Source organism: Rhinolophus hipposideros (genome assembly GCF_964194185.1).
Source record: "Rhinolophus hipposideros genome assembly, chromosome: 17".
In the NCBI taxonomy this organism is placed as follows: Eukaryota; Metazoa; Chordata; class Mammalia; order Chiroptera; family Rhinolophidae; genus Rhinolophus; species Rhinolophus hipposideros.
Genome location: NC_138063.1, coordinates 5,710,431 through 5,718,886, shown reverse-complemented (window position 1 = coordinate 5,718,886; position 8,456 = coordinate 5,710,431). Strand labels below are relative to the sequence as shown.

The 8,456-nt window shown below is 46.6% G+C and overlaps 1 protein-coding gene across 2 annotated transcripts in view; it reads left to right on the top strand.

Annotated features, from left to right (window-relative positions):
- The first annotated feature begins 268 nt into the window (after window positions 1-268).
- The window catches only part of SOCS6 (suppressor of cytokine signaling 6), a 32,059-nt gene continuing 23,871 nt past the window's right edge, over window positions 269-8,456 (top strand). The window contains exons 1-2 of one of the 2 annotated variants that reach the window (XM_081078361.1): window positions 269-483; window positions 4,056-4,234. The gene's annotated coding sequence lies outside the window, so the exon portion shown is untranslated. Of the gene's footprint in view, window positions 484-3,689; window positions 3,944-4,055; window positions 4,235-8,456 lie in introns of those variants that run through there. The other variant, XM_081078362.1, reaches the window with a different exon arrangement.

Sequence of the window (8,456 nt, the reverse complement as noted above, 5' to 3'; positions counted from 1 at the left end):
CACGTCCCCGCCCCCCGCCCCCCCTGCACGTTCCCGCCCCCCCCGCACGTTCCCGCCCCCCCCCGCACGTTCCCGCCCTCGCCCCCCCCCGCACGTTCCCTCCCCCCGTCCCCCCCCCCCCCCGCCCCGCACGTCCCCGCCCCCCCGCACGTTCCCGCCCCCCCCCGCACGTTCCCGCCCTCGCCCCCCCCCGCACGTTCCCGCCCCCCCGCACGTTCCCTCCCCCCGTCCCGCCCCCCCTCACCCGCCCCGCACGTCCCCGCCCCCCGCCTCCGCGCCGGGACGCCCGCCTGCGCCGCGGGCCGAGTGTTGGGCGCGGGGCGGCCCGCTCGGCTCCGCCGCAGTCGCGCCCCTCGGGAGGAGGAGGAGGAGGAGGAGGAGGAGGCAGGCGGCGGGAGGAGGAGGAGGAGGAGTTGCGGGAGAGGCCGGCGGGCGCCGCATTCGCGCCGGAGCTGGGCGAGGACGCGGAGCGGCGGCTGCCGGGTGAGCGCCCGTGGGGCCGAGTCGGGCCGGGGCTGCGCCGGGCTTCCTGCTCCGTCCCGGGGACCGGGCCGCCGGCCGCGGGCGCCCCTTCCCCTCGGGCGGCGGGGCCGGGGCGGGGGCGGGCGGGCGGCGGGGCCGGGCCGGGCCGCGGGGGCCGGGCCGCGGGGCCTGCAGCCGCCGGAGGCCGAGGCCTGCTTCCGCCGCCCGCCCGCCCGCGGCCTCCGGGCCCGCGCCGCCGCCTTTGTTGCCCGCAGCCCGCCGAGGGGAGGCCGAGGCTCGGCGCGGCCTGGGGCGGCGGCGCGGGGCCTGCGCGCTCCTCCGCCCTGGGGCCCGGGGCCAGGGCCGGTGGGCGGCGGGTCGGCAGGGCCCGGCCGCGCCCGCGGCGTCCCCGGCGCAGCCGGAGGTGGCGGCCGCCGCCCGCAGCCCGCTGTCGGCGGGAGGTGCTGCGGGGTGCGGGGTGCCGGCGTGTCACGCGGCCCGGGACCGACACGGGCCCCGAGTCCCCGTTTGTTGCAGGACTTGGCAACTTCAGGGACCCCGTGGTGGCCCGGGGCAGCAGGGCCAGCGGCATCGCTCCGTGCAGGTCCTGGCACGGAACTTGGATGTGTGCACGCGCGTGTGTGCCAACTTCACGTGTAGTGGGAACGTGCAGTCGGGGGTTCCCGGCGCCACGCGGTGGAAGTAAGGCCCGGGTGGGAATGGGTGGGAGAACTCGGGCCTCCGGGAGTGAAGTCCATCCCGTGGGATCCAGGTCGGCCCGGTGTCCCGACCGGCTTGCCCTGGCGGAGGCTGCAGGCGCTGGGGAGGGGACCTGGTGACGGCAGTCCTGTGAATGGGCACAGAGCGTTTCCCAAAGGCAGGTCTCCTCGGATGTGCGCCCTGGAGTGAAAACATAATTACCCCGAGGTGAACAGCCATCTAACGTCAAATGAAATCTCCGAGGTGTTCTCAACCGCAAGAGGTTCATACATTGAGCTTGAGGTTTTTTTTTTTTTTTTCTTAACCCACCAAATACCACAACATGCAATACGCCCGGCTTACGGCTTACAGGAATGAATGAATGGTAAACGGAGTATTGAGGGCTCTGGAGAGTCAGCGTTGCTTAAAACCGTGAGTGGCACTGGTGACCAAGTTTCACAGGTAAAACCCCAGAACGTGGCCTGTGACACATACTTTCTCAGTGCTTGCTCCTTCGTCGAGTGCTGCATCACCTGGCCTGGATATGGTGTAGAGTCTCCAGCTGTAAATGAAATAGGTGGCCTCACCCCTTTGGTTGCAACACTGTCCTGAGAATGTTTCCTTGCTCTCTTTGGCAAGCCGGCTCGCTGATGGGGGACCATCAGCATTCTCAGAAGAACTGACTGGGTTCCCCAAGTGCTTTGCACTGTTGGGTCTGGGGAAGGGTCAGACAGGTTACTCACCTGAACTTTACCTTTTTGGGGGCTCTCTTGTGCAACTCTTCAAAACACATTTCCCCTTCTTAGCCTTTATTAGGATCTTTAAATACCTTCTGAGTTAATGGGAAGCACAGAGCCTTTCGCTGCCCCCCCCCCCTTTAAAAAATTTGTATTTATTTTAAATGTGTTTTTCCAGGACCCATCAGCTCCGAGTCAAGTAGTTGTTTCAGTCTAGTTGTGGAGGGCCTGCAGGCCTTAAACAAGACCCCCCCAGGATCCAGGGGCACACCCCCCAGGTGTCACCTGGTGCCCTTTCAACAGCACCTTGCAGGGAGGGAGCGTTATGGAAGGGGTTTGGGTGCCATTGACCTGGGCTGCAGCCAACCTGGGCTGTGCTATGACCTGGGAGGAAAAGCTCTGCTGTGCTGACTGGATTCCTACTCATTTTCCCGTCCTCAGTGTTCCTTTTAATGGCCCTCATTTTAGGGAACAGAAGGAAGTATCTTAGGACTGTCTTGTCATGTAACATCACTTCTCAGAAAACTGGTAGTTTTCTTCGCTGTGATCGGCTTTTGGGAAACTTGTGTTACTAGTAGTATCTTTTATTTTGCTCATAGAAGTAGTTGTGTGATCTTATTTGAAAGTCATAATATACTCTGAAAAAAGGAAATGTCATGTCCATTTCAGAGTTTGTGGCGATTACTGGTATTACTCCTTTCAAAATATGCAGTCATGTGAAATGGGTTGGTACACAGACACACACACACACACACACACACACACACACACACCCCTGTGTCGAAGCATGAGGTCAAATACCCCATGTTACTGATAACCTAATATAACTAATTCTTTACAAGGGTAGATAGTAAATGACCTAGAGTTGAGTTCATCTTCTTGCCTCTGTTACTGGAAGTGAAGATTGTCTATTTCAGCTCTCTCCTCCTCCCTAACCTCTTCCAGTTTAGGGAACGCTGCATCTGTGGTGCCTGAGTACCTTTGTAAAATTATTCCTCCTACGGGGCAGGAACTTGAAATACTAGTATATGTCATAAAAAGGAGAAACTTTTTTGTATGACTAGATTGATCTGAAGAGTTGTGCAGGGGGTAAAATAGAAACAGCAGTGGGACATGTTTTGAATTGTACCGAGAGTGAAATTGTCATTAATGTTTTTTATGGCTAATTTATTACGCTGTATAGCATGTTGGTTTAGCTAGTAAGTATGAAGGCTTAAGGACTGAGGGCACATTTTACTTTAAATTGAGTGTCTTTGGGGATTCATACAAACATCACATTTTACTTATTTGGGAGTTGTATTTAGGTGACTGTTGGTCTTGTTGATGTTTCAAGAATAGACATACTTAGGTAAAGTCATTGAAGATTTCAGTTCTCGCGTTGCACACACAGGACGTTTGGGACATGTTAGATCTTTAGGAAAGAGGGTACACTACTAGCTTTGTGACCTTGAACACAGTTTATATCCCCTCTTATTCCTTATATGGGGCTAAAGGAGGGGTAATAATCCACTTAACAGTTATTGAGAGTACATATTTTGTTTAAAGTAAAATGCAAGCTCTTTACCTTGGGGCTACCAGATTTCTGCCTGGTTCTGCAGAAATTCATAGGGTAGTTTTTTAAATAATCTGTAAATCTTGTTTGTGTTTTCTGTAAACTCATGCCTTTCTCAGCATTGGGGTGAAAATTAAATGAGATAGTGCTTGTAGGTGAATGAGTTCAGTGCCTGGAATATAACACGTACTAATAATATGATAACAATTAGTTTAAACTAGACTGATCAGTTAAAAGGAGTATTCTGGTTTATCAGCAATGTCTATATAAGACTTGGTTTTTCTTGTTAAGTAAGCCGTTTGTGAGGGAAGGGTGAGAGACCAACGAGACAAGAAAACTGGAAGTAAAAGAGGGGAGAGAAGGGGAGTCAACAAGTATTTATGGGGCCAGTCACTAGACGTGTGAGGATTGCAGATGGTTGCGGTGAACAGGGATTGGGTCGCTTGGCACTGGGTCACTGCATTCGGTTGCTGGGAGATCTAGAAACAAAAAGGTACCACATCTGGCCTTGCAAGGCCCATGCTCTTGTTTTCATACTGTTTTAATATTGTTTTATCATTCTTAACAACTATCACACTGAAATTTTTTCTTAAAATTATTAAAAGGGCATCACAGTTGGAGACTATGTTTGGGGAGCAGTGGCTATCCCATTGTCCCTGGGAGCAGACTATCGAGTAGAGGAGAAGAAAGAAGACAAAACTGACCCTCTGAAGATCTGGGAGACAGTCATCTGAGCATCATGAATCCCTGAAGGTGTCACTGCCATCCTGAAATCTCCCAACAGGTAAATTGGGTTATCTGAAGAGGTATCTGTCTATATACAGCACTTTAGTGGCAATTGGAGATAATATTTAACATACACACTTGTGTTTAAGGTATTTTTTCAGAAGGCAGAGGAATATATGGCTCCTATTAGATAAGAGTTTCTTCCAAAACAATTTTAGGAGTTTCATGTTGTTCTTTAGAACTGTTTAGAAGAGGTGCAGTCACGAAGTTCTCCAGATAGCCTGCGACTTGGTTCTGCTTATACTGGTAGTGCTAGTTGTTATTCTGGCCACACCAGTAACAGACACTTCTAAAGTAAGATAAATTGTTACTGGTAGACTTGCTACTTTGTATGGTTTTCATTTTGTGAATTTTGTTTTGGTGTTTATAATAATGAAAGTGTGTGTTATTAAAGCTTAATTTTGGTTTTAAAGGAAATAATATCCCTTCAACAATAGTCATTTTTGTCTATTGACATTGCTTTTAAAGTGAAAATACACACACACACACACACACACACACACACACAATAACATTAGCACTAAATATCATAGACTGTCATAATATGTAAGCATGTACCAAACAGAATTGTATTAGTATTTTGGTGGTTTTGTACATTTGCAGAATTACTGCATTGTAGAATTAGAAGGACCCTTCTGATTATTAACCAGCTTCATTTTTACACATGATGAGGAAATTGAGACTAAGAGTGGTGACGTAATTGGCCCAAACTCACATACTACAGTACAGATTTCAGAATGGAGTCTGGTGTATGTTACCCTTCTTGCCATTGATGCAGGATGTTTTCATTTACTCCTGGGAGCTAGGGAATTTCATGGAGGGTGTCACAGTTGAGCTGGCTCTTGGAGGGTGGCCTGTATGTGACTGGGAAGCGGTAGAGATGGCAGGGACGTTATGTCAAACAGGCTGAACAACAACAGTTATATATATCATCAACCTAGAGATTCTTTTCCTCTCTTAAGTGGGGTTGCCTGTTTTCTGTTTCTTAGTTTACTTCCTTGATTTGATGGAGCTCATCCTCCTACTAACTTCCTAGACAGGTGATGGGGAGTTTTGTGTGTGTGTGTGGCCTTGCGTGCCACAGAACATCTGTATTCTAAATATTTGATTTCTAGTCTGGCTGTGTAGAATTCTAGGTTACTGTTTAATCAGCATAGGATAGGTTATGCTGCCGTGGCAGAGAAACTCCGAAATCTCAGTACAGAAGTAAAGCTTTATTTCTTGCTGTCAAGTCTGCTGTGAGCCCGGGGATCTTCTGGTGCCTTCCTTTGGCTCCAGTCTGCTTTTACCTTCACTTCCCCCCTCACATCATCCCGTGGCTCCAGGTTTCCACAGTACATGCAAAGAAAGCTGACAGGTCACAGGCTGGCACTTAAATATTTGGAGCAGAAGCGACACATCAGTTTGGCTCACAGTGCATTGGCCAGAAGCAGTCTGACGCCCCTGCGAGGATGCGGAGAAAGATGGCAGCACACGAGAAGTCATTGACCATATCATGTGCCACGTTGAAAGTAATTTCCTGTTGGAATTTTGAAGGCATTGCTCCACTAGCTTTCAGCTTTTATTGCTGCTGCTAAGTCATTTGCCATCCGCATCCCAATCATTTATATGTAATTTTTTCTCTCTTTCTGGAAGCTTTATAGTACTTTTGTATTATCTCCTAAATTCTAAAATTTTACCGGGATGTGCCTGATTTTTTTTTCTCCTTTGGACATACTGAGATTCCTTGGATCCTTTTTAATCTATAAACTTGTATTGTTCAGTTCTGGGAAAATTAAAAATTTTTTTTTATAATTACTTCCCCTTAAATTTTTTTCTTTTCCTGACTGAAGCTCTTTGTTGGATGTTGGACCTCCTGACTTGATCATAAAATTTAAATTTTTTAGCTTTCTTTTAATCAAGTTTTTTTTTTTTTAACTCAGCCTTTTTGTTCTTTTCTTGCGGGAGGGGGGATTTTCTGTTTTTCTTTTGAATTTTTAATTTTGGCTGGGAGTTTTTGTTTTCTAACTGTTCCCTCCGCACTTTTAAAAATAAATAACATATGACTCTTGTTTCAGATTTGTGATACCTTTTCTTAAGACTTGTTTTTTTTTATTTTGTCTTCCCTCTCCGAGGGTTAGATTGCAGCTTTCTCCAGTTTTTCTAAGCCAGTTAACATTATTGTTATCTTCTGTCATTTGCTTTTCCAGTTTTCATTGCCCTGGTGTGTTTTTTTTTTTTTTTTTTTTTTTTTGGATAGAGGAGATAAAGAAGTGTTTCATAAGAAGCTCATCCAAAGTTATTTTGTTCTTTTTAATAATTTTTGTTTCTTTTGCTAGCATTAGTGAATATGAAAACCTTTTACTTTGGGGGAACCCCCATTTATTTTTTCTTTAAATAAAGGTTTTCAGTTAGTGTTGTCACGAAGGCACATCTGTGTCACTGAACTCCGTGTGACTTAATATGAAATGCTTGCTGATCATCTGTAGTGGGTAACACAAGCTGTTTTTAAAAAGATTGTATTGGGGGAAGGGAACAGGACTTTATTGGGGAACAGTGTACTTCCAGGACTTTCTTTTTTCCAAGTCAAGTTGTCCTTTCAATCTTAGTTGTGAAGGGCGCAGCTCAGCTCCAGCTCCAGTTGTTGTTGCTAGTTGCAGGGGGCGCAGCCCACCATCCCTTGTGGGAGTTGAACCCGGCAACCTTGTGGTTGAGAGCCCGCGCTCCAAGCAACAACTGAGCCATCCGGCAGGTAGCTCAGCTCAAGGTGCCGTGTTCAATCTTAGTTGCAGGGGGCACAGCCCACCATCCCTTGCGGGAGTCGAGGAATTGAACCAGCAACCGTGTGGTTGAGAGCCCACTGGCCCATGTGGGCATCGAACCGGCAGCCTTCGGAGTTAGGAGCATGGAGCTCCAACCACCTGAGCCACCGGGCTGGCCCCACAAATTGTTTTAAGTTGGATCATTTTAAAATCATGAAGCGATCCCATGTTTGGCCAGCTCTAAGTGATTACTTCCGACAGTTATTTTACTGTACATATAATATTTCCCATTTTGTAAGCTTTTGCATTATTTGCTCACTGGGGCTGTGTTAGGAATTTGAATAATTACTGCTCTCCAGGATTCACCTTGTCTCTAAAGTTCAGTGAATGAGGTTTACGTTTTGCTCTTAATATACATTTACTAAATCTTAGGTGGATTATGTTTGTATCCTAAATCTGCTGTTCTTAATTTCAGTGCACTTATAGAACACGAGGAAAGATGTTTTCTCCTGACAGCTTATATTCTCTAATGCAAACTGAATGAACAACTCATATGTTCTGTGCAAAAGCATTTGAATAACTGATAAATTGCTTTTCATTTTGAGCTTTTGTGTTAAGATCTAAAGGCTGAGAGCATTCAAAGCAATTGAGTCGAGTTTCAGTTATTTTTATGTGCATGTTGCCTTTAGAAGTTAAAAAATTTTGATTTAGTCGTTCCACATATTGAAGAGGTTATATGTATAAACAAATTACTAAAAATGTTGAATGAAAAGTAGTGAAGGAACTTGAGCATTGTACTGTTCCATACAGCATGCCCACCACAGAATGAAAACAAAACAGCAAACAGATCTTTGGGTCATACTTAATTGTCAGCATTTGTGAGAAATTCTCAGAGGATCTTACTCCATAGTTTAAACAGTGAGGTCATTCTTTCTCATAGGCAGTGAAAGGAGTGAGGTTGTTTAGGGCACATGCTACCTTTTTAGCTAAAATATTTGCAAGTGCCTAGAATGGTGGAAAAATATATACATTAAAACTTTAATATGCATATATATAAAGACAGTGATGATTTGTTACATAGGTGTACTACTTTTAAATCTGACATGTTAAAAATGTAAATTAGGAAATTAAGGAGTGAGTATTTCATTAATTCGTATAAGCCAGCTTCATTGACATTTAAATGAGTTTATGAACATTTGTTTCATATTCAATTTAATAGGAATGTATTGAACACATTGGAAAAGATGCTTAGAAATGCTCGCGTAAAAGTTCTCTGCAGGTTAAATTTCTAAGTATCTGCGTGTTTTTATTTTCCTTGAATCGGGTACTTTTAGAGCTGGATGTGTTTGAGGACTCAGCCTCTGTGTGCGGGAAAACAGATTTGGGAGACTCAGCGTCACACGGCAAACTCAGGGCTACCTGTCCTGTGTTTTCACGTCAGTAGCCTACACAGTGGGCGTGAATCACTTCAAAATTTAT